The sequence below is a fragment of the Puma concolor genome, chromosome C2 (assembly GCF_028749965.1).
Source record: "Puma concolor isolate L17-30 chromosome C2, mPumCon1.1.hap2, whole genome shotgun sequence".
In the NCBI taxonomy this organism is placed as follows: Eukaryota; Metazoa; Chordata; class Mammalia; order Carnivora; family Felidae; genus Puma; species Puma concolor.
The window spans coordinates 29440367-29467129 of NC_141675.1; the positions used below are offsets into that span (position 1 = coordinate 29440367).

The window sequence follows — 26763 nt, forward strand, 5'->3', positions numbered from 1 at the left end:
GTATGTTGCCTAGAAACGGTAGAACCAAGATTAGACCCCAGGCAATCTGGTTCCAGAGTCCTGCTCTTAAATATTATCTTTCCTATTTCTCATCACCAAAATTATTAAACATTTAGGGCTTACAAGGCTAGAATTCATGAAGCTGTTGGAAGTGATGTTGGAAAATTGCTTTGAGTCACATGAACAGCATTAACAAATGAAGATCTGGTAGAATTAGACAATCAGGACACAGTAGATGCTTCCAGAGAGAATCATTTGGCTAACAAAGGAAATAAAATGAAGCCCTGAAATAGATTTTGTTTAAATTACTTTCATTATGGTCCTTGTTTCAGCAGCCCATGTACTAAAATTGGAATGACACAGAGAAGGTTAGCATGGCCCCTGCGCAAGGTTGACACACAAATTCATGAAGTTACTTTCACTATAATTGTGCTATGAACATCCCATATGAAATAAAGGATGTTGTATGGTAAGTATATTAGTTCTGTCAGGAAAAACACATAAGTTCCAAAAAGCATTCCATTTGGTGTGTATTCAGAGAATTAGTGACTTTTTACAAATTGTTTTCAGATAAAGAAAATCTGTATTAAGTGTATGCTTAAAAGTTAACTTCAGTCTAGTTATTGACACAGGAAACGAGATAGCCATAGGAAGTTGATGGTGCCAAGTGTCAGTAAAGGTATGGAGGAGTTTCATCTGTGATCCAGTTGTACTGTCCCAGAAGAGAAGAGCCTGAGTGGCCTTACCTATGTCCTGTCACACCAGATTTCTTTATTTGTCTTCATCGTAAGTGAGGAAATGACTCAGGGGCTGCATTGCTCCTTATGATTGCTCTGAACTTGGAAACTGCAAGTGTGTTTAATTTCACTCCTGTTAACAGCTTTCTTCCTTAGGTCTATGCTTTTTGAGGGCAAAATCTGCATTCTTTCTAAATACTGTTTAGGGTCACTTCATCACTAAAGTTGCCCTTCCCACAGCCTGGACTCAGAGATTGTCTTCTTATGAAAGACCCCACTGCAAAAAGAGAAACATTTTCAGGCACATTTAAGTGGAATATATAAAGATTTTCCAGGAATGATTTTGCTCCAAGAAAATTAAGCTTTCAGCAAACCAAATCCAGAAGCATGAATTTCAATTAAACGGAGGGGAGATTGTTCACTGTCACCATATTAATCTTGGATTTTGATCATTGTTATAAAGGTTTAACCAGCTAGCTAACCTAAAAGCAGTTCTAAGTCCAGTCTTTGGAAGTTCTCATATCAAATAATTTGACAGTGACCAAAATTAAATTTCAGCTTTTATGCTTTGGGCCCTGAAAATAAGAATGTGGTTAATATTGAAACAGTCTAAATATTCAGAAGTCTTTTTGCCCAGAGAATTGCATCAAAGATATCTTAAGACACAATGAACCTGTGGCAATAGTCTTTGCCTCTAAATCCCAAGTCTTCTTTGCCTAGTACTCCACCTAGTAGATCCCACCCTATCTAGGCATTCCCACCTGGCTTGATCTGCCACCAGGCTGCCATTTATCTGTCAGATGTGTCAAGGTCCAGTAGTTTCTGCATGCACTTGACTGCCAGCTTTTCATTCCAATTTTAATGGAAACAGTCCTTCCTTCCCACTGTAGATCAATTAACCAGATTGTATTGAGGGCAGAGAAAATTAACTTTTCCTTCCAAGACTGATAGTCCTAAGGAAAACATGAAAGATTAAAATTTACTTTTCTCTAGGAAAATTCATAGGTTTGAGTCTCCACAGAGAGTTGTCTGAGCTTACATGTCAGTGGGAGCTTTAAAAAGACCTGCTGGGGATCACTCTTTAGAGAGAATAGCCTGAGATTCCAGTGTGGGTTTGTTGCTGGCCACATTTGTGCATTAGCAGACCGTAAGAAGGGAATTCTAGGAATACTAGGTAGTGGCAAACGTTGTCATATTGCGGTTTTTATTGTCTGCTGGTTTGAAGGTTCACAGTAAAACATTTTCTTCCCACGTTTTAATATTCTTGTGCCCTTAAACACCGTCTTAGGCATTTATGTCTGCCTCAGCCAGCAAACCATTCTTCCCTTATTCCAGGAGCACAGGGCCCAGCTAGAGATGTGCTAAATACAGCTGTCCTTTTAACAAAGCCTTCTGAAGTCCAGATATGATACTCCTTGTGAAACAGACCTAAACCAAATATGTCTTGATAAGATGATTCTGTGGGAGGTGCACCTGACTCAGTTTTGTCGTTTCTTGCATTAGTATCCTCACTGTATTGTCCAGTCCAGACATCTTTCTAGAAATAGCAGATATTAATCTTTAGCTAGAAGTAGAGAAGACTTTATTATAAAAACAAAAATATTAGTTGGAACTGCTCGACTCCTCACTCTGGAATGAGTAAATATATAAAAACAAATAAATGTATGTCTTCACAGATATTATAATAATACATCTTCTCTTCCCCTTTAAGTCTGTCTCATTATAGGATGTTATTCTTAAGGTACAGTAGGTTTATGACTTCAGCATAGGAGACTGGTGAGACAATGGGTATGAAAGCAGACACTGAGGAGTGAGAAGGTCCATTAAATTATTGTATCTGCCCCGTAGGTATAGAGAAGACAAACCTAGAGGGCCCAGCTCATGAGGCTCTTCTATAGTGCAGAGAGACTGGAATTGGGAAGAAGAAAAAGATGATATGAGAAAAGAAATGTCTGCCTCTGTCCTGGCTAGGATAAAGATGGGCAAAGGAAAATAAAAAGAGGAAGGGAAACAGAAATGTGTGAAAGAAAGGCATCTCCACAGTTAGTTCTGCACTTTGGTGTTGAGAGACTGAGGACTTCAGAGTAGCCCTGCAGACTCAGGGTTCTGCCCCTGTGCTCTTAGTGGGACTGGGGACTGCAAAGGAGCATTGTGCTCTACAAGCCAATATGCAGCAGCTCACTTATCATGCAGCAGGTTTGCTGAGGTGAGAATCAGAATCATTACAGCAGATGTTGGGGCAGACCACTGGGCAGGGGGCTGAATGGTAAAGGAGCACACTCTGGGGTATGCAGCCAGCCAGGGCTGAACAACAAAAGGACATTGGCAAGACCTACCTGGGAGCATTACTGGAGGTAAAAGAAGTGGCCAGCATGGTACTTTAGCATCAAGAGGTCAGAAAGACACATGGTGACAGGGAAACGAGATGTTACTACAAACCAGTGGGTGCCAGGCAATGCATATGAAAGGACTGACACAATGCCAGATGACTGCCCCCAAACCCCATCAGACACTGGGGAGGGCTGGGTGCCAGTAGAGGAAGAGGGAAAGCTGTCAGAGTATCTGAGTATTTTCTAAAGGATAGTATTGACATTTTAACAATATTTAACAATATTTATTCTTCTAACCCATGAGCACGGAATGTTTTTCCATTTCTTTATATCTTCTTCAATTTCCTTCATAAGCTTTCTATAGTTTTCAGCATACAGATCTTTTACATCTTTGATTAGATTTATTCCTAGGTATTTTATGCTTCTTGGTGCAATTGTGAATGGGATCAGTTTCTTTATTTGTCTTTCTCTTGCTTCATTGTTAGTGTATAAGAATGCAACTGATTTCTGTACATTGATTTTGTATCCTGCAACTTTGCTAAATTCATGTATCAGTTCTGGCAGACTTTTGGTGGAGTCTTTCAGGTTTTCCATGTATAATATCATGTCATCTGCAAAAAGTGAAAGCTTGACTTTATCTTTGCCGATTTTGATGCCTTTGATTTCCTTTTGATGTCTGATTGCTGATGCTAGAACTTCCAACACTATGTTAAACAATAGTGGTGAGAGTGGACATTCCTGTCGTGTTCCTGATCTCAGGGAAAAAGCTCTCAGTTTTTCCCCGTTGAGGATGATGTTAGCTGTGGGCTTTTCATAAATGGCTTTTTTAAAAATTTTTTTTTTTTCTTCAACGTTTTTATTTATTTTTGGGACAGAGAGAGACAGAGCATGAACGGGGGAGGGGCAGAGAGAGAGGGAGACACAGAATCGGAAACAGGCTCCAGGCTCCGAGCCATCAGCCCAGAGCCTGACGCGGGGCTCGAACTCACGGACCGCGAGATCGTGACCTGGCTGAAGCCGGACGCTTAACCGACTGCGCCACCCAGGCGCCCCCATAAATGGCTTTTATGATCTTTGAGTATGTTCCTTCTATCCCAACTTTCTCCAGGGTTTTTATTAAGAAACGTTGCTGAATTTTGTCAAAGGCCTTTTCTGCATCGATTGACAGGATCATATGGTTCTTATCTTTTCTTTTATTAATGTAATGTATCACGTTGATTGATTTGCGAGTGTTGAACCAGGCTTGCAGCCCAGGAATGAATCCCACTAGATCATGGGGAATAATTCTTTTTATATGCTGTCGAATTCGATTTGCTAGTATCTTATTGAGAATTTTTGCATCCCTATTCATCAGGGATATTGGCCTGTAGTTCTCTTTTTTTACTGGGTCTCTGTCTGGTTTAGGAATCAAAGTAATACTGGCTTCATAGAATGAGTCTAGAAGTTTTCCTTCCCTTTCTATTTCTTGGAATAGCTTGAGAAGGATAGGTATTATCTCTGCTTTAAACGTCTGGTAGAACTCCCCTGGGAAGCCATCTGGTCCTGGACTCTTATTTGTTGGGAGATTTTTGATGACTGATTCAATTTCTTTCCTGGTTATGGGTCTGTTCAAGCTTTCTATTTCTTCCTGATTGAGTTTTGGGAGTGTGTGGGTGCTTAGGAATTTGTCCATTTCTTCCAGGTTTTCCAGTTTGTTGGCATATAATTTTTCATAGTATTCCCTGATAATTGCTTGTATTTTTGAGGGATTGGTCGTAATAATTCCATTTTCATTCATGATTTTATCTATTTGGGTCATCTCCCCTTTCCTTTTGAGAAGCTTGGCTAGAGGTTTATCAATTTTGTTTATTTTTTTAAAAAAACAACTCTTGGTTTCGTTGATCTGCTCTACAGTTTTTTTAGATTCTATATTTATTTCTGCTCTGATCTTTATTATTTCTCTTCTTCTGCTGGGTTTGGGGTGTCTTTGCTGTTCTGCTTCTATTTCCTTTAGGTGTGCTGTTAGATTTTGTATTTGGGATTTTTCTTGTTTCTTGAGATAGGCCTGGATTGCAATGTATTTTCCTCTCAGGACTGCCTTTGCTGTATCCCAAAGCATTTGGATTGTTGTATTTTCATTTTCGTTTGTTTCCATATATTTTTTAATTTCTTCTCTAATTGCCTGGTTGACCCATTCATTCTTTAGTAGGGTGTTCTTTAACCTCCATGCTTTTGGAGGTTTTCCAGACTTTTTCCTGTGGTTGATTTCAAGCTTCATAGCATTGTGGTCTAAAAGTATGCATGGTATCATTTCAATTCTTGTATACTTATGAAGGGCTGTTTTGTGACCCAGTATGTGATCTATCTTGGAGAATGTTCCATGTGCACTTGAGAAGAAAGTATATTCTGTTGCTTTGGGATACAGAGTTCTAAATATATGTGTCAGGTCCATCCCATCCAATGTATCATTCAGGGCCCTTGTTTGTTTATGGATCCTGTGTCCAGATGACCTATCCATTGTTGTAAGTGGGGTACTAAAGTCCCCTGTAATTACCACATTCTTATCAATAAGGTTGCTTATGTTTGTGAGTAATTGTTTTATATATTTGGGGGCTCCCGTATTTGGCGCATAGACATTTATAATTGTTAGCTCTTCCTGATGGATAGACCCTGTGATTATTATATAATGCCCTTCTTCATCTCTTGTTATAGCCTTTAATTTAAAGTCTAGTTTGTCTGACATAAGTATGGCTACTCTAGCTTTCTTTTGACTTCCAGTAGCATAATAAATAGTTCTCCATCCCCTCACTTTCAATCTGAAGGTGTCCTCCGGTCTAAAATGAGTCTCTTGTAGACAGCAAATAGATGGGTCTTGTTTTTTTACCCATTTTGATGCCCTATGTCTTTTGGTTGGCGCATTTAGTCCATGTTATTATAGTTCAGTGTTATTATAGAAAGATACGGGTTTAGAGTCATTGTGATGTCCGTAGGTTTCATGCTTGTAGCAATGTCGGTACTTTGTCTCACAGGATCCCCCTTAGGATCTCTTGTAGGGCTGGTTTAGTGGTGACGAATTCCTTCTGTTTTTGTTTGTTTGGGAAGACCTTTATCTCTCCTTCTATTCTGAATGACAGACTTGCTGGATAAAGGATTCTTGGCTCCGTGTTTTTTCTGTTCATCACATTGAAGATCTCCTGCCATTCCTTTCTGGCCTGCCAAGTTTCAGTAGAGAGATCGGTCACGAGTCTTATAGGTCTCCCTTTATATGTTGGAGCACGTTTATCTCTAGCTGCTTTCAGAATTTTCTCTTTATCCTTGTATTTTGCCAGTTTGACTATGATATGTCGTGCAGAAGATTGATTCAAATTACGTCTGAAGGGAGTTCTCTGTGCCTCTTGGATTTCAATGTCTTTTTCCTTTCCCAGATCAGGGAAGTTCTCAGCTATTATTTCTTCAAGTACCCCTTCAGCACCTTTCCCTCTCTCTTCCTCCTCTGGAATACCAATTATGCGTAGATTATTTGTCTTTAGTGCATCACTTAGTTCTCTAATTTTCCCCTCATACTCTTGGATTTTTTTATCTCTCTTTTTCTCAGCTTCCTCTTTTTCCATAATTTTATCTTCTAGTTCACCTATTCTGCCCTCTGCCTCTTCAATCCGAGCCATGGTTGTCTCCATTTTATTTTGCAGCTCATTGATAGCATTTTTTAGCTCCTCCTGGCTGTTCCTTAGTCCCTTGATCTCTGTAGCAAGAGATTCTCTGCTGTCCTTTATACTGTTTTCAAGACCAGTGATTAATTTTATGACTATTATTCTAAATTCACTTTCTTTTATATTGTTTAAATCGTTTTTGATCAGTTCGTTAGCTGTTGTTATTTCCTGGACGTTTTTTTGAGGGGAATTCTTCCGTTTCATCATTTTGGATAGTTCCTGAAGTGGTGCCGAACTGCGGGGCACTTCCACTGTGCTGTCTTGAATAACTTGCGTTGGTGGGCGGGGCGCAGTCACACCTGATGTCTGCCCCCAGCCCACTGCTGGGGCCACAGTCAGACTGGTGTGTGCCTTCTCTTCCCCTCTCCCAGGGGCAGGATTCACTGTGGGGTGGCGTGGCCTGTCTGGGCTACTTGCACACTGCCAGGCTTGTGGTGCTGGGTATCTGGCCTATTAGCTGGCATGGATCAGCAAGGTGCACAGGGGCGGGAGGGGCAGGCTCAGCTCACTTTTCCTTCGGAGATCCGCTTCAGGAGGGGCCCTGCGGCACCGGGAGGGAGTCAGACCCGCCGCGGGAGGGATGGATCCGCAGAAGTACAGCGTTGGGTGTTTTTGCGGTGCAGGCAAGTTCCCTGGCAGGAACCGGTTCCCTTTGGGATTTGTTCCCTGCCAAACTGAGCTCTGTTGTCCCAGGGCTCAGCAACTCTCCCTCCCGTTGTCCTCCAGCCTTCCCGCTCTGCTGTCCAAGCAGAGCTGTTAACTTATAACCTTCCGGATGTTAAGTCCCGCTTGCTGTCAGAACACACTCCGTCTGGCCCCTCCGCTTTTGCCAGACTCGGGGGCTCTGCTTGGCCGGCGGGCTGCCCCTCCGCCCTGGCTCCCTCCCGCCAGTCCATGTAGTGCGCACTGCCTCGCCGTCCTTCCTACCCTCCTCCGTGGGCCTCTCCTCTGCACTTGGCTCCCGAGACTCTGTTCTGCTAGTCTTCTGGCTGTTTTCTGGGTTATTTAGGCAGGTGTAGGTGGAATCTAAGTGATCAGCAGGACGTACAGTGAGCCCAGCGTCCTCCTATGCCGCCATCTTCCCAGGATCCTCTGAACTTCCTAAAGCAGCTGTTTAAATTATAGTACTGAGGTAAAGTGTAAGGTAGATTGAACATTTAGTCAAAGTGAAAGACAATATATCAGATGTGATCAGAACCAATTTTTTTAATAAGGGTTAAAACAAAGAATGATAAATAATTATATTTATAGTTGTATATATCTTAAACATCTTATTCTAATTTACTGTTAACGTATATTCATACAGCATTCTTTTAATGTGGGGCCAACATCCTTTCTTCATATATTGGTCTTCCAATTAGAGTTCTTATTTCTAGCATTAGTTAAACCTATCATGCTTTGTCTACAATTTCTAATTGTATTTTTTTACTAGGTCAATAACTCCTTAAGCCGCTTGCAAAGAATTTTGAGATAGAATCTTAGGTTTTTTTTAAGTTAAAAAAAAAATCTTACAATTGCCTTGACACTCAATTGAAATCATTGTTAAAGGAAACTCACTTTAAGTCTGTTCAAAGTTTTCGTACAGACAACTGTTTATCTTCACAGTCGTTTTTTCCCCTATTTTGCAGTGTGATTAATTATATTACATAACTAAAATAATACATAAGGTGGTCATAAATAGATTTGGCGACACAATTGACTTTTGAAAACAGACACTGTGTAGACATCCCAGACAGAAACCTGTAACCTGTGAGTACTCTGCATATCACAGGAAACCGTATGGTGAGGAGATGGAATGGAGGGTGCTGGTTAATTCAGCTGGTTGTTTAAATGGAGATTGGTTAAGAGTACGAATAGTATAACATTTTCTCTGTAACAGCAGGCGATGGCTCAAAAAGACGGCCAAATTAGTTATGGATAGCACTTTAACATTTTGTTAATTAAAAAGATTTTTGTAATTAAAAAATCTTCAATTAAAAAGATTTTTGTAATTACATTGTCCTCTGCACTTTCCAGTTGCATGCTCTGTGGGTTCAACTTTGAAAAAGCCCACTATATACATTCATAATCAAACCATGAATGTATATCGTTAATTTCTGCATGGATATTCAGTAGAACATTGACTTTTTTCCTGCTGATCCTTTTCCATGATATTCTTGATTACATGATAGTAAACCAGTAAGGTTTTTCTTTCTTGTCTAAAGTTCATTTTGGTTTCTGCTTTCACACCTCCTGGAAGGTCTCTTAAAATATGGTCTTCATTGCTGTATTTGTAAGGAAGTTTCCTTCCTGCCACAAGTTCTGCAGAATTATAGCTGTTTGCTCTAACCCAGGTTAGAGTTGCCTTTGTTGCTCTGGCTTTGTCTGTTCTCTAATCTGTGTCCTGTTTCAGTGCTCTGACTAAAGAATAAATAGGGGATATTTTAAGGTACTTTTGGTTGGAAAAGTAACTTTCTCATTGGGGGTCCCAGCTACAAGCAGTTGTTTCCCCCATTGAATGGACATGTCAGTGCTTTCTATTGACTCTTATACTTCTCTGTCCTTTACCCTACCTGCACTTCTGCCTATCACCAAAGGTGCTTGTGTTTTCCATTTCATGTCCAGTGCCATGCAGGCTTCTTGTGTTCCATGCTTGGGCACTATTTATATATGCAATAACCCAATTCCTACTCCCTGCGGCCACCTGAACCTGAAGTGGAACAGGTGGAAAGGAGAGTTGGTACACTCTTCCTTGACATTCTACCCATGTGTGTATTTCCCTTTTCATTTGCAGAGCTAAAGATCCTACAGGCTGACTCCTGGCCATGGCATAGGAGGCAGAACTGTGAGTGTTTGTTGACTTCTGCAGCTATGGGAAAACTTTGATCTAGGAATAAGCAGCTGCCTCCACTATGTTTAGCAAATGAATTAAAGACCTTTTCATTCTGTCAGAGGATGCAGATTCCAGAACACGGCTGACATCCTTCTCAGCTTGGAGGATCAAGAGTAATAAGCCGTTTTTTTGCTTTAATTTTGATATTTTTGCCAGAGCCAACACTGTTCACTTCAATAGGAACTATTAAGGGTTGCTTCACAGTGTTTGTGATCCATTAGTAGCATATTTCTGAATCTTACTTTCCAAACATCGGTGGTAAAAAGAGTTGGTTAACTTCCCCCAACCATTTGAATTAATCCTACTGTTCTCTTCCTATTGTAAATATAACTTGTAACTAATTCCTTACTGTCCTAGGTCTGACCACGCTTGCAGAGCCATGTCATATAAAATGATTTTTTTTTTAATTTTAGAGAGAACATGCATAAGCAGGGGGGAGGGACAGAGGGGAGAGAGAATCCTAAGCAGGCTCCATATGCAGCGTGGAGCCCGACGTGGGGCTTAATCCCACAACCCTGGGATCATGACCTGCCAAAATCAAGTCAAGAGTTAGACACTCAACTAACTGAGCCACCCAGGCACCCCTAAAATCATTTTAAAATGCATAGCATCAACCACTGTGCTGGGTCAATTTTTAATACTCTGAAAAGGCTTAGAAATCAAGACTCAGTTTAAAACTTAGTCTATCCTATTTGTGAGTAGAAACAGAAATATCAGTTGAGAGCATATTGTGACAAATCTGTGGAAAATATGTCCTCCATTGATCTGTGCAATTATCCCTGGAAAGAGCATATAAGGAAAAAAGTCTCCCCAATCTAAGTTTCCTTTTGATAAAATCTTGGCAACAAGGTTGGCAACAGCTTTTCTAATCCTAGGTTTCAAGTCTTTAAGAATAATTTTGTTGGATGATGCCTACTTTGAGGATATGATATTTTAAATATCATATTGGTTCCAGACATCTGAAGGTTTAACATGCAAATTAGTATATAATTTCTCCTCGGTGTGTGTATGTGCATGTTCTGTCATATCAAATCACTTCATCATATCAGAGAACAAGACCTTGGGCAGACAAGTCAGTTAACCTTTCTGGGCTTTCGTCTCACATGTAATGTGAAGGAATTGCACTATGTTTTATTCTAAGCTTTTCACGGTTATAACACTTTTTCATTCTAATAGGAAAGAATTTTGAGATCACATGCTTATGTGTGCCCTGCATATGCAAATTACATAGACTAAAATTTTATTTCTGAGAGCCTGGACTAGTAAGATGCATGTAAGCTATTCTCTTAACTTCTGTTTTATTTCTTTATATATGTAAAGTGAAAAGGGTGTCAAAAAGGATTAAAATCTTTTTTATTAATGTTTATTTCTGAGAGAGAGACAGAGCATGAGTGGGAAAGGGACAGAGAGAGGTGGCGGGAGGGAGGGAGACACGGAATCTGAAGCAGGCTCTAGGCTCTGAGCTGTCAGCACAGAGCCCGACGTGGGGCTCAAACCCACAAACTGCGAGATCATGACCTGAGCCAAAGTTGGACGCTTAACCGACTTAGCCACCCAGGTGCCCCAAGATAAAAATCTTTTTTGAGTAAATATTGGATCCTCACTTAAGCGGATCTTCACCATCAACCACCACTGCCCACCTCCAATGTTGGAAATTCTGTAACAGAATGGTGTCATATGAACTACTGAAGGATTGAAGGGTCAGGAGAAGAACTTTGGGCCTATGTCTCCCAGGGCTGTCACCAGCTCAGTAAGTAGTGGTCTTGAGGGTGCTCTAACAGGACAATTTGGCTTTCCTAGCAATTTCCTATTCACATTCAGGAGAGTGTTATAGCTTACTTTAAGTTTTACATTTATCAGGGCACCAATCTCTGGAAAAGGAAGAAGGCAGGAACAAATAATCTGTAGGCTTAAAAAAATTCTGAAGGCTCATGTGCCACTTCTTCTTGGAGCCATTAAAAGCTGTCTTTAGACTTAATTCTCTCTGTCTAATCTGCTAAAATGAGAACCATGGCTAGTCCTCACCTCCTTTCTTGATTCTCACACTCCATTAAGATTGAAGCCAGTTTGTCACATTGACACTGAGGAATGTTATTATTCAAAGCTGAATTAAAAAGGGAATTTATATAGAACAAAACCAATAAGCCAAGCAGCCTTGACATTTAATTTTCTTGGAAACCTTTCTCATTGAACCAGAGAAGTCTGCATACTACACATTTGCAAAATGAAAAGTGGTATAGTAGGAGGATAATCTCCTCATATAAATGATGAGTAAATAATCTGAAAGAGATTAGATGTTAGAGATGGTCATTTCTCCTTGCCTTGTCCTCTTTCTCTACCCTGAAATGACATTTATGAGTTCCAGCTTTTAGAGATGGTTTCTTCTATTCTTTTTGTTTTTGTTTTCAGACATGAGGGTATGGGGAAATGAGGGAAGGGATAATTCTTATTTATGTTTTTGGCCATCAATTTTAAGTTTTCACTGTTAATACTGCTTCTTGGCACATAAATTCAGAGGATCAATAACCAAGAGACCCCTCAAAATCCTAATGTAAATTGTGTAAGTTTAGTTCAAGACACTTTTTGGCTCTTTAAGGTAGGCTGAGCATACAGAAGGAATCATTTCAGGATCCATTTAGCTTTCTGCTTTAGAGTAGGTAGTGGTTGTTGTTTTAACAAAAAGTCAGATTCTCAGTGGTTTGACATGATAAAAATTTATCACTCACATCCTGATTTAGTGTAGATTAGCAGGAGGTGAGGTGAAGGGTCCTGTTCTATATAGTAATTTGGGGACCTAGAATTTCTCTGTAGTGTGAGTTGGCCATCTTCTCACATTCAGCATCCCTCCACTGGATTCTTTGTATCTACCTGAGAAGGAAGTCAGAAAGAGAATGTAAGGTCATGCAGAATAGAGATAGGTGGGTCTGTTTGCAGGTTTTAGACTAGAATTCAATCACGTGGTTTTGCTTAACTGCAGGAGAGCTTTGGAAATGTAGTTTAGCACTGTAATCTGCAGAAGGAAGAAATGAGTTTGGTGACACATAGTACTGACTCTGCCTTGGTTCCCTTTCCTCTTGCTACCCATACCTGTGCACACAGTCCTTGTCTTAGGGTGGTCTACCTGTGATGACACCAAGGCATTTAATTTGATCTAGTGGTTAGGCATCCTTTTGATGCTTTTTTATTCCATTTGCTTTTCTCTGAAAGGAAGTGACCTTTACACATAGAGGATAACTTTTCTACTGTCAGGGGTAAAAATGTGTAAATATAGACTCTGCTTGAATCCCCGTATTTTTAAAGTGGAATTCTACAGGGAGTGGATGCTGACTGTTTCATATATACTCAGGGGAAGAAGAGATATCATCCATTCATCTATTATTTTAGGAAAAGCTTTAAATGATCTTCTCTATCAAGCTGTTCCTGTGTGTAGAAGAGAAAATTACAGAGCTTCAAGATGACCAGATGATGAAAAGAAAAACCAGAGAGATTTTAGGTTAAATGATAATGGAATAAAGTGACACCATGATGTGTAGTAACAGATTATTGTTTTGAGACACAATGTTCTAGAAAGATTCATTTATGCCCCTTGACCTTATTCCAAAATTCAGGGTCTAAGCAGTTCTAAACTCAAGTTGGTTCTTTATTAAGAAGCAATTCAGACAAGTGAAGGACTTGTAGATAAGGCCAAAAAAAGTAAAGAAACTTACTGACAGGAAACTAATAGGAGTCAAAGATAGGCCTGTATACTTCTACAGCAATTTTATTGAATTATTCAGCAGAGCATGGTAAAGGCATAGATTGGCATTTTGATGGACATGCTGGTATTTCACAGGGGAGGTTTCTACCCATGGATATTTAGGGTCCATCAAATATGGTTCTGTATGCTTTTGCTCAAAATCCCATACCCCAGGAGGGGTGTGGAAAATGAAGTACTACTTATTGATTATAGTACTGGCTTTATCTGCCAACAGAAGGCCAGTACTGCAAGAAAAATCCCATTTCCATGGCAACAGTGATCTCTACTTTTAACTGGATATCATGTGAAGAAGAAACTATTTTTTTCTTTAACCTTAAAGATTGCAATTTTGAGAAAACGGGAATGATTTTTGGCAGCAGGGTGTTGTTAGAGCATCTGGGCCAAAGGGCTAATGTCCAGGGTGAAGGCTTTTAGGACTTTTAATATGTCAACCCTGACTTTATATCAGGGCAAGAAGCAGAACTTAAACCATATCAGACATCATTTTACTACTCAGGAACAGTGACCTTTTATTCCAGAGGTATCTCAAGGGTAAAAGAATAGGACATATCCATTTCTCTGAATATTACCAGATGTTCAAAAATGGGGGGAGAGAGGAGCCAATTAAATTAATTTTTATTGGATGTTACTATGTTCTTTTCCTGATAATTTCTCCTTCTCTTTTCATTAAACCTGTTAAGACAGTGGAGCCAGCCCTATAAGAGATGCTTGTCACCCTGGTCTAGAAAACTGAGCTCTAAAAGCTTTGCTGTTGAGAAATCATCTGCCATTTTTGTTTTAAAACCTTAAAACATCAGTAAGTCTGATCAGCCAGATCTCTTCAATAAAGAAGCAAGGAGGAATCGGTATGAGATGAGACCTGGCACTTACTGATCACAGGCTCTATGCCAGGCACCGTGCTGGCTGTTTGAGCATAGTATGTGCCATCTTCCTTGCTCTTGTGAATAAAGATCATTGATTGACAGTGGATATCATTAGAGGCAGTCACTTCTATATGAGGATCTAAACTAAGAGTTCAATACAACATTCTATAACCATTGGTGCTAAGTATATCATGATCTATCAGAGTTGACTGATCTGGTATTTCAGTTAAACAGTTGTTCTGGTGGTTCATTGCAAACAAACAAACAAAAATCCTAAATATGCCAATATAGTTGATTTTTATTCTTGATCAAAATATTACAATTTTCATTTAGAATTATTTAGAGGAAGTTACATAATGTGTTTTTGAGTAGTACCACTGTGAATAAAATTTCAGTATGGGGGGTGGGTACTTTAAGGGAGACAGCCATTCAGATTGTTCTTTTAGAAAAATGGAGGTGAGAAGGCAAAATCAAAAGGGGATCAGCTTTTACAAAGTATAATCCCCAACAGAACTTTAGTAACTAGGTTTTAAATTCACCAAGGTTTTCTCCTTCACTGGTCACTACCTTTGTTTGGAGTAAATTTTCACCTCTCTTATATGAAATAGGCATCTTCTCCTTTGAAGTTTTGAGAAATGTTTTTAAAAGTCCCTCTATTTTTCAGAGTGTTTGATTTATGCTGTGGTAGCAAACTACCACAAAATAGCAGTAGATGACAATCACAAGTTTATTTTTCTCTCATGCTACATGCCAACAAGGATGGGCTGTAGCTTTGCTTACTCATCTTTACTAAGACCTAGGCTAATGATATAGCCTCTGGAACACTGCCAGTTTTGTGGTAGTAAGAAAATAATTCCATCCTGTTAATGGAGCAGTGGCCATTAAAGCTTCAGTCCAAGATTGACATGCATCACTCCTGCTCACATTTCATTAGCCAGACAAATCACATCACCAAGTCTGGGCACGGAAGGAAATCCTTCTTCTCTTTCTAGACTTAATCTTAAGTACCTTGAACTTCTTGGGGGGAGAGGTACCCCCTTTTTCTTTTCCCTGGGTCATGTTGTCCACTTGGGGACCACCTTAAACCATTCAGTGGTTTTTTAAAAGGTTATAAAGCCACACCTTTAATTTGGTCCTTGACCTGAGACTAAGATTTCATTACCTGAATTGTTCAAAGGTCTCCTCAGTTTTTTTGTGTTACAGTATGGGTAAAGAAGTTGGCTCTTCTAATCCTACAAGACTTGGAATTTCTGAACTCTTAGTCCCTTTCATTTCTGCTTATAAACTGTCCATTTCTTTAATCATCTTTTTTCATGGTACAGTTGTCAGATGCAACCAACAGCAGTCAAAGGATGCTATTAGCATCCCATTTTTCACCTTTTTCACCTAAAGCAACAAGCTTATCAGGTGCATTATTTGTATCCTAAATTGTCACAGGTGACAGTTTTTAAAAAATGTTTTCCTGAGGCACCTGGGTGGCTCAGTTGGTTAAATGTCCCACTCTTGGTTTCATCCCAGGTCATGATCTCATTGTTCATGGGTTCTAGCCCCATGTCAGGCTGTGCGCTGACAGAGTGGAGCCTGCTTGGGATTCTCTCTCTGCCTCTCTCTGACCTCCCCATCTCATGCTCACTCTCGTGTGCTCTCTCTCTCTCTCTCTCTCAAAATAAGTAAACTTAAAAAAAAAATGCTTTCCTACTGCAAAATGGATTGCTACTCTCCCAGGCTCTGCTAAGAGTTTCCATACAGCACTATTGCCTGACCCCAAGTTAATGCCCTATATTTGAGTGCTTTTTGTTGTTACAGGAACACTCCATTCCTGATACCAATAATTTAATTTAACTTTTTAAAAGTTTATTTATTTATTTAACGATAGCACACGAGGGGCAGAGAGAGAGGGAGAGAGAGAATTCCAAGCAGGCACCCTGCTGTCAGTACAGAGCCCAATCTGGGGCTCCACCTCATGAACCCATGAGATCATGACCTGAGCTGAAACCAAGAGTCAGATGCTTAACCGACTGAGCCACCCAGGCACCCCTTAAATTAACTTTTAACTTAAAATTTCCTTAGTCATCCTCAACCCTGCATTAAATGAAGATAGTAAATCTTGCACTGACTCTTGTTTTGTATAGAACATGGGAATAGGACACCTCAGTCAGTTGAGTGTCTGACTTTTCATTTTGGCTCAGGTCATAATCCCAGGGTCATGGGATTGAGCCACATGTTGGGCTCTGCGCTGAGCATGGAGCCTGCTTGGTATTCTCTCTCTCTCTCTCTCTCTCTCTCCCCCCCCCCTCCCTCCCCCTCCCACTCTCACTCCCAGCCTCTCTCTCTCTCTCTCTCTCTCTCTCTCTCTGTCTCTCAAAACAACAAAAAACATACAATCACTATATAAACAGATACACAGTATAACTATGGTATTAAAATTTGGAGGGAACATTTGGGGGGAAATGTCCAAAAAAGTCTGCTCAGGCGGGGGAAGTAATGAAAAAGTTGCCACATCATATTCTGAACTATGTATCATTCATAGAATTTTAGTCTTAGTTTCAATATTGACAGTTAATCTGTATTTCCTTCTAGAATGTCTCCTTCAAATTTTTTACTTGTAATTTGAGTTGGTTGCCACTAGATGGCAGGCTCTGGTCTCAGGATCCAACCAGACAGGCTTGGCTATGTAGCTAATGTAGGCTACAAGTAGGTAGTAAACTTTTAGCAAGATTTTAATGCCTCTCTCTAATGCTTCTACAAAAATATAACTCTTGATTAAAAATGAAGTATAACACTTAATAGTACATTGGTTTTGTGCATTTAAGGAGCATCCTAAATTTGTTTAAAAAAATTTCTTAATGTTTATTTTTATTTTCAAGAGAGCATGCAAAGCGGGGACGGTCAGAGAGAGAGGGAGACACAGAATCTGAAGCAGGCTTCAGGCTCTGAGCTCTCAGCACAGAACCCAACTCGGGGCTTGAACTTCCAAACTGTAAGATCATGACCTGAGCTGAAGTTGGATGCTCAACCGACTGTGCTACCCACACACCCCAATAACATCCTAAGTTTAAAGCAAGATTTACTTTTTTTTTTTTTTTTTTTTTAAGATTTACTTTATTTTTGAGAGAGCACAAGCAGGGAAGGGGCAGAGAGAGGTGGACAGAAGATCTGAAGCAGGCTTTGTGCTGATAGCAGCCAGCCCAATAAGGGCTCAAGTCACAAACTGCAAGATCATGACATAAGCCGAAGTCGGACACTCAACCAGCTGAGCCACCCAGGTGCTCCTAAAGCAAGATTTGAAGAAATAACACAAGTTTTAGGAATTTTTACATATCCTTGATGTTTGTTTAGTTGACCGGAGTTAAGCCAATTAATAATGGTAACTCAGTTTACCTTTCTCAGAGGCAAATTATATTCTCCTTGGAGCCTTAGGAAAATTTGAGATTAAAAGAAGAGCATATATACCCTTTTTAATAATTTTTGTTTAACCTTCCCTGTTTCATAGCATGAATTTCTTCTCTTCAGTTTCACCATGGAAACAACCCTACCCTCCCCCCACCTTTATTTCTATTTTGGCTAGTTTTCAGTGTTGCAAAGAGGACTCCTGTATTGTGATGAGATGTAAATATTTCCCCTTTGAAGCTTCTTAAAAACTCTAGGCCTTTTTTTTTTTTTAAGTTTTATTTATTTTTAGTTTGAGAGAGAGCACACACGTGCACATAGGGGCAGGGGTGGAGAGAGAGAATTTCAAGCAGGCTCTGTGCAGACAATGTGGGGCTTGAACCCAGGAACTGAATTGTGAGATGACCTGAGCCAAAATCAAGAGATGGACACTTAATCAACTGAACCACCCAGGTGCCCCACAACTCTAGGACTTTTTAATTTGGTGAGGAATAGATGTGTGATTGTTGAGAGATGTAGGTGAAGGAGGAATTATAGCAGGAGAGAATTTTGGAGAAAGTAAGTCTTGAAGCAATTATGTTTGAATTGCTAGAAGAAAGTAAAGAAGACATTCCCTGTAGGGGATTAATATTGAAGTGGAAAAGGGCAGCATGAAGTTCGTGTATGAGTGTGCATGGAAAGATGTAGGTAAGAACACCAGCTTGACAAAGAAGAAGAATGTGTTGGAAAGCAATACAAGATGCCATGGGAACATGCTGAGGAAATGTGAAATATCAGACAAAAGGAAGCACGAACGGATTTTTGAAAAGGAAGTTTACACCATATATGTGTGTGATTTCTGAAAAAGAAGTCAGTGGCTGTAGCAGAAAATTGGTGAGAGGACTTTTTCAGGAATCTACCTGATGTGTTACTTAGTCTAGGACATAGTGCATTCTTGATTTGGGAGACAGGGCTCTGGGAAGGATCTTAACATTGTTTTGCAAATTAATATTTCTTATGACAAAGGAAATAAAAACGTATGGATCTAATCTCTCAATGTGTGTAGGGGGGAGGGGCTAAAGAGGAGGTAGAATTTTGTCATTAAACATAAAAATAGTTTTTTAAAGTTACTTTTGTTTCTCAATTTTTAAAAAAAATAAAAAAGAGAAAAGATACACCTTTTGACCACTTTGTAGAGGGCCAAAAGAAATAAATCATCAGAATTAAAGAAAAGCATTTATTAGGAGCCTTTGTGACTATTGATGATGTGGGGATTTGGTGGGTTTGGGTTTTTGAAGCTAATTAATAAGAATTGAGTATATGTTTATACCTAAAAGAGAGCAGCATGGTTTTGATCCAAAGACAGTGGGCTTTAGCAGTCCTTAATTAGAATCATGACTCTGCTATGAGCTATCCTTATGACTTTCTGAGTGCTCCAAAAAAAGCAAGGACACTAATAACTATTTAATGATGTGAAGCCACCAATGAAAAGGTCCCATCTAGCATGTCACTGAGCACACATTCACTGCATAGTAAATGTTAATTTCCTGTGCTGGTACCTATAGCTTAAACCTATATAGTGCCTGCCTGAATGGTAGGGCCTTAGATACACCATTAGGTCTATTTCTGGATTACTAATCAACTAAAGTAAAGAGATGGGCATATTTTTTTTTCACATAATTAAGCTTTTAATATAAAAATTGGGCTTACTATTAAACTCCCTAAATACAAGCATTAACTAGATCTATCATATTTATAAAACATTTTATTATAAGTTGCAGTTAAATACAAATACTTAGGAAGAGTAGGAACATTAATTCTTAAATCATATCAATCTCTACTTAATTTAAGCTCACCTTTTTTGCCATGAATTAGTAATGTAAGTAATTTCACTGGACACTTCCTTGAAATCCTGACTTTCCTAGAGCATTTTCATGCCAGTTTTGCTGTGGGCAGATTTCTGCATTTATTAATAATAACATTTCAAATTAAGCTTCTTCTCTAGTGACTACACTCGTTCCAAACTAGACAAAGAAAAATAGTCTTTTCTGCTGTATTTTTTAAACCAACTTCCTGAATATTCAAACTTATCAGCATCATAAAAGGAAGTAAAGCCCAATGATATATTTGCTATTATTAAATCCCATAATTTACTTTTCTAATCAGCAGGGAAGCTAATTCTCTTTTTCCAAGTTTCCCCATCCTTACTAGCTAGAAAGTCTACCTAGGTGTGGTGAGGATCAAAATGTGGGTTAGTACCAACTTCCTTTCTGATGCAGAACTGCTTTTTTACATTAAAGGCTTTAGATTTCCTTTCTGGTTATAAATTCAATCTCATGAAATTGGAACATCTTTAATCCTACTTAATATAGCCAAAATCGTCTTTACTGTCTTTCATCAATGTTTTCTAATTTTCAGAGTATAGGTCTTTTACCTACTTGGTTAAATTTATTACTGGGTATTGTTTTGTTTTGTTTTGTTTTTGTTTTGTTTTTTTTGGTTCAATTGTAAATGGGATTGTTTGCTTAATTTCTCTTTCTGCTTCATTATTAGTGTATAGAAATACAATGGATTTCTGTACATTAATTTTGTATCCTGTGACTTTACTGAATTCATTTATCACTTCTAGTTGATTTTGGTGGAGTCTTCAGGGTTTTCTATATATAGTATCATGTCATCTGCAAATAATGAAAATTTTACTGCTTCCTTACCAGTTTGAATGCCTTTAATTCCTTCTCACTGTCTGATTGCTGTGGGTAAGACTTCCAGTACTGTGTTAAATAAAAGTGGTAAGAATGGACATCCTTCTCTTTTTCCTGACCTTACAGGAAAAGCTTTCAATTTTTTCCCTTTAAGTATGATGTTAGCCGTGGGTTTTTCATTTAAGGCCTTTACTATTTTGAGGTATGTTCCCTCTAAATCTACTTTGTTGAGCATTTGTTTTTTTCTTCTAAATCATGAGTGGTTGTTGCATTGTGTCAAATGCTTTTTCTGCATCTATTGAAACGATCACTCATCATCAAGGACATTCAAATCAAATGAAATATCACCTTATATCTGTCAAAATGTCTAAAATAAAAAACTCAAGAAACAACAAGCGTTGGTGAAGATGTAGGGAAAAAGGAACCCTCGTGCACTGTTGATAACAATGCAAAGTGGTGCAGCCACTGTTGAAGAAAGTATGGAGGTACTTCAAAAAATAATAATAATAAAAATAAAACTACACTATGTAACCCAGTAATTGCACTATTGGATATTTACCCAAAGGATACAGAAACGCTAATTCAAAGGGATGCATGCACCCCTATGTTTATTGCAGCATTACTTACAGTAGCCAGCTATGGAAGCAACCCAAATGTCCATTGATTGATGAACAGATAAAGAGGATGTGAGATACACACACACACACACACATGTACAGACATACATACACAATGGAATATTATTCAGCCATAGAAAAGAATGAAATCTTGCCATTTGCAACAACATGGATGGATCTAGACAATACAATGCTAAATGGAATAAACCAGTCAGAGACAAATATCATATGATTTCATTCATATGTGGAATTTAGAAAAAAAAACAAATGAACAAAGGAAAACAAAGAGACAAACCAAGAAATAGACTCAACTACAGAGAGCAAATAGATGGTTTCCAGAGGGGAGGTGGGTGAAATAAGTGAAGGGGATTAGGTAGGAGTGCGCTTCTCCTGATGAGCACTGAGTAATGTATGGACCTGTTAGATCACTATATAGGACACCTGAAACTAATATAGTACTATATGTTAACTATGCTGGAATTAGCATTTTAAAAATATAGCCCAGGGGCACCTGGGTGGCTCAGTCGAGCGTCCGACTTCAGCTCAGGTCATGATCTTGTGGTTTGTGGATTCAAACCCCACATCGGGCTCTGTGCTGACAGCTCAGAGCCTGGAGCCTGCTTCGGATTCTCTCTCTCTGTCTCTTTCTCTCTCTCTCTTTCTGTCTCTCTGCCCCTCCTCCACTCATGCTCTGTCTCTCTTTTGGAAATAAATAAACATTAAAAAAAAAAAATATATATATATAGCCCAAATCATAAGAATATAAAATTTGACTTGAAAGAACTTGTTTGAACATGGTATAACAGTTACCATGCAACACTTACATAGTAAAATCCAGCACCTGACCTCAGGGAACTGACGCTTGGGTATGTTTGTGTGTCTATGTGTGTCTGTGTGTCAAAGAACAAACAGGTAATGCACAACTGTTTAACAGTCTACTACATAAATCATGATGTCTTACGCCTGGAAAGAAAAACTTGTCCCAATTATGCCCTGAACTTTCCCATATTTGAACTTTTTTGTCCTGTTTGCAATATATAAAAGAATAATGAAAACAATTGTAAGAGTAGACCACTAATTACATTTCTCTTTATAATTTATAACATACTTCCACATGTATTACCTAATTTAATATATGCAATAACCAACTCTGAAGGGTGATACTGTTTCCTATTTTATAGGTAAGCAAACCAAGGCTCACAAAATTTAAGTAACATATAAGATCTAAGAAGCAAACTGGGACAAAATCCAAGATTTCCTAACTTAGGCCCTATGCATCACATTTATTGCTTTTTCATCTAAATAGTCCTCTTGACCTCCTACCCACCCTTTGAGGTTCTGCTGGGCTGCCATCAGGTCCTGTGGGATATTCCATTCATCCCATCTAAAGGAAATTCTATTCTCAGCTCTTAGAGCATTGCGTATTTCTGTTGTGGTTCTTAACCTGCAGTGCCTTTGTGTTATCATTATTGCTGTATTTGTCATTTTCCTCCCAGACTGGTAAGCTCCTTGAGTCCAGGGGGTTACCACTTGCTGGCAGTAGGCATGAAGGAAGAGTGAGTGAGTGAATAGAATGAATGAATGAATGAATGAATGAATGACATTCCAGGAGTCTCTGCCATCAAGCAGTGTTGTGATGATTCACTTAGCCAAGGATATTTCCTCATAGACTTGCCAATAAAGGGGGAAAATGAGCTCAGATGTAAGATGAGGCTGAGTTTTGCTTACACAGGCATAGTGCATGGTGAGCCATGATAAGCACACCTGTTTGGCTGTGATCTCTTTAAATTCTTTTTTTTTTAATGTTTATTTATTTTTGAGACAGAGAGACAGCATGAATGGGGGAGGGTCAGAGAGAGAGGGAGACACAGAATCTGAAGCAGGCTCCAGGTTCTGAGCTGTCAGCACAGAGCCCGACGCGGGGCTCGAACTCACGGACTGTGAGATCATGACCTGAGCCGAAGTCGGACGCTTAACCGACTGAGCCACCCAGGCGTCCCTGCTGTGATCTCTTTACCATGGTTTCTTTCACATCTCTTTTAGGCTATATAATAGCTCTGGAGCTGTCAGATAAAAATGCTCATCTTTGTCTCTTGTTATTAAATAGTTCTTTCATTAAAATTTTTTTTAAGTTTTATTTAAGTAATCTTTATAACCAACATGGGGCTTGAACTCACGACCCTGAGATAAAGAGTCACATGCTTCTCTGACTGAATCAGCCAGGCACCCCTAACAGTATCTTTTAATTTGGAGTGATGCAGGGACTTTTCCACCTTTCCCTCCATCTTTTGCAGGTAGAAGCAGATCCTTTAGCTGTTAGTAAGCCAGTGGCCACACTGGTCTCCTGGTCATCTTCTCATTGTTGTGTGTGTTTTCATCTCTATGTCTCCCTTGACTGTACTCTGTTTGGAACAGTGGGGGAAAATTTCTTTGAAGGAGGTCACGCTGGCTGTCTTTAATAGTCATCTTGTGATAAAAATCATTGTAGAGCTATCATAGTATGTGCTGCTTTATTGAGTGGACAATCTGCTCACAGTTGTTATGAGTAAGGATTCCACAGAGCATTTTCTTTCCATGTAGCCTATGAGCTTAGAACTTACTAATAGTATATTAGACCGGTGATGAAATGGAATTTATTTAGCAAGATAATTACAAAACAAGTACAGTGTCCCTTTCCAGAATATATAGCGTCATAGTATGATGGTAGCCATGTAGATTGATCTAGTCCTTTTGTAAGATCATTTAGCATCATTTGTAAGATCATTTAGTATCATAAATTTATGTATATACCTCTCTTGACCTGGCAGTTTCCTTCCAGGAGTCAAGTCAAAGGAAATGATTCAAAGTGGAAAAATATGAAGACAGTGTAAGGGGATTGCACTCAGCAGGGTAAAAGAAATCATTACAGCAGCTTAACAAAATGGACCTTTATCTTTCTCACATAACAAGAAGTGAGGAGACCAATATTCAGGGCTCCTGAGGCAGCTCCATCATACCATCAGCCTCCCAAGCAGTGGTTTTTGTCCTCACTGTCCCTTGTGGATGTAGGATGGCAAGTTTATTTCATGTCATTGTTCCAGATGGGAAAAGAAAAAAATAAGGAAGCCAGCTTAAACTTTTCTAGGGTGAACTTCTGTTTCTCATTAGTTAGAACTATGTCTCTCCTAACTTCAATGGAGACTATAAAATTAAGGTTTGGCTCAATGTTAGAAGGTGCAGGAGAGACAGTAAAGTATCTCCCAAAATGAGAAGGCACCTTGAGACTGGAAACCGAAGCAGGCCACTCCATACAGTTTACCGAGTTTTATTCAGGGTAACTTACTGACAGGGGGATTGAGCAGAGGACAATCCACAGCAGGTGCATAGTTATTCTCCACAAAATCTTACCTTAGTCCACAGATTTTATAGAGTGAGGGGACATGCCAAAGGACATTGTAATGAGATGTTACACACACCTCATGGGGCTTACATGCATCTAATTGATAGCTACCTTTTAATTAGATCTTGTGGCACAACCTGTGTATCGGGAAGGGGAAAGACTATATTATCTCTAATAGATTCATGGGAGGCCAAAACAAACCTCCCCCTGTCCCAGACATGGCAGGCATTTCTAAGGTATGTATATTAATCTCTGTGGGGCTCGGAACATGTAGCCCCAAAAGATATCACTGAGCTAACATGAACAAAATGGAGGACCAAAGATGGAGTCAGTATGGTCAGCACGCCTACAGTTAGCTATATTGGGTCAGGTTAACCCAAATAAGGTTTTGTTAGTAAGGTATACTGAAAGAATGTCTATTGGTAAAACAACTAGTAATATTTTCCATAGTAATCAAAGTACTGAAGATAACAAAAGCAAAATAATGATGCCCCTCTTAATGTCTGTTTGCAGAGTAATAGGTAAAATGATCTATTATGTGATGGAATATTGTGTAACTCTATTAATTATAGTTGGTTCAGGAAAACAGAAGCCACTCTAAATGTGAAGAATAGGAAATATTTTAATACAGGGAAACAAATCTTATACAACCTTTGGAAGGCTGGGGGAGCAAAGGTCAGGAAAGCCACTCTCTTAGTTTGAATTCCTCACAAAGTAAAGCTTGAGGCAAGGACTTAGGAGTAGATAGTTTACTTGGGAGCTGATCCCAGGATTAGCAGTGAGAAATAAGGCAAAGAGGAATGGCCAGCAGGGGTGTGTTGTAGAGATTGCATTATGGGAGCTTGATTCTAGCAGAACCTACTTAGAAACCTATAGGATCCATTCCAGAATTGTCCTCCCATGGGATGAAAGGTAGGAAGAATTATCCATTGCCTTTCAAGAATTGCCCCATGGATATTAACTCCCTGTATTTCTGAGCTGTACCACATTTTTGTGGTCCCAGCCGACTCTCATGACATCTGCAATGTCAGAGGAACCCTAGAACAGAAAATAGAAATGTGTATCCGGCACTTGAGGAAGAATCCTGCCACCATGGAGTTGAAGTCTGTATGGAACTGTGCAACCATGGCTGAAACCAGAGGTGAAGCCAAGAGGATATAAACCAAGGTGCAGTCATTTGCTATAGCAGATTTTAGGAAATCGGATATGCAGGAGACATGGGGGAATAGCCAATAAAAGCCTTAGCTGCCTAAGTAAATAGATGGTTCTCTGGTGGACCCTCAGAAGTCTCTGACCAAACCTTCTGTCTTTTGTCTAGTGCTATTAACCCACAGCTGCTACTGGAGAATTATGGCTTTTCTTTCACCCTTCAAATGTCACGCTCTGGCTTCTAATCAATGATAATCTAATGGGAATCTAATCTGATGACAAGGATCTCTAAGAAATATAGTTTTTTTCCAAGTTTCATGCCCCTGAAAGGGTTGAGATTGTCCTAAGTATCAATAAATTATATCTGGCCCAGCAACAACTGATGAATTACCTATGAAGAGTTTGTAAAAATATGTAGAAATTGAGGGGGTTTTAAATTTTTTTATAATTTTTTGACAGAGTGGGAGAGAGGGGTGGAGGAAGGGAGAGAGAGAATCTTAAGCAGGCTTCATGCTCAGCATGGATCCTGATATGGGGCTCGATCCCACAACCCTGGAATCATGACCTGAGCCAAAAATCAAGAATCTGACACTCAACCAACTGAGCACCCAGGTGCTTCTATGTAGAACTTGTTTTAATGACTTTCTATTCGCTCCATTGGTGAGGGAGGGAACTCACCCTAGGGGATGAGCCAAACAGGCAACACAGGATGCATGTGATCACATGCACAGGATGCATGTGATCAACAGATTAGTCACATGTACTCATAGCTGGGGTGGGGGGTGTGAAAACACTGCATGTCACACAGGGCCACTGGGGAGTTGCACTCAGGAACAGCATGAATAGCTAGGAGATGTGGGAAGCAGGTTTGTGGTGTCAAGAGGGTGGGGTCCCCCCTGATTCCTGGGGAGGATGTGATTGGCTTGTTTGAATAATTCCACTTGCTTGTTAGGAACTAAAACCTTCTACTCAGGGATAAGCAGGAACTATGCCTGATACCTTTGATAAGGAGAGTTGCTTTGCTAGGGAACCTTATCCAGTGGGGAGTTAGGCCATTCAAGGCCCTCTTGATTTTACCAAAAGTCAAGGCAGCACCTAATAGTATGCTGTAATTTTAGGCTTTATGCCACATACACAACAATCAATTTTCACTAGTTTGGGTAGAAAAAAAAAAGGGCATGTCTTTTTTTTTTTTTTCCAATTAAGATTAAATGGTTCTCATTTAATTATCTCATTTTGCAAGGCAGCCCTTTCTTCCCAAGATTTCCTCTATTTTGTGGCAAGCCCAAGAACCTCAAA

General features: G+C 39.4%; 1 protein-coding gene and 1 non-coding gene across 9 annotated transcripts in view; both read left to right on the forward strand.

Moving 5' to 3' along the window:
* TMEM108 (transmembrane protein 108) overlaps positions 1-26763 on the forward strand; it is a 377589-nt gene that overhangs the window by 151585 nt on the left and 199241 nt on the right. The gene's annotated exons all lie outside the window — the stretch shown is intronic.
* LOC112850530 (U6 spliceosomal RNA) lies at positions 320-426 on the forward strand. The gene has a single exon (XR_003222654.2). It is a non-coding gene; the product is annotated as a U6 spliceosomal RNA (small nuclear RNA).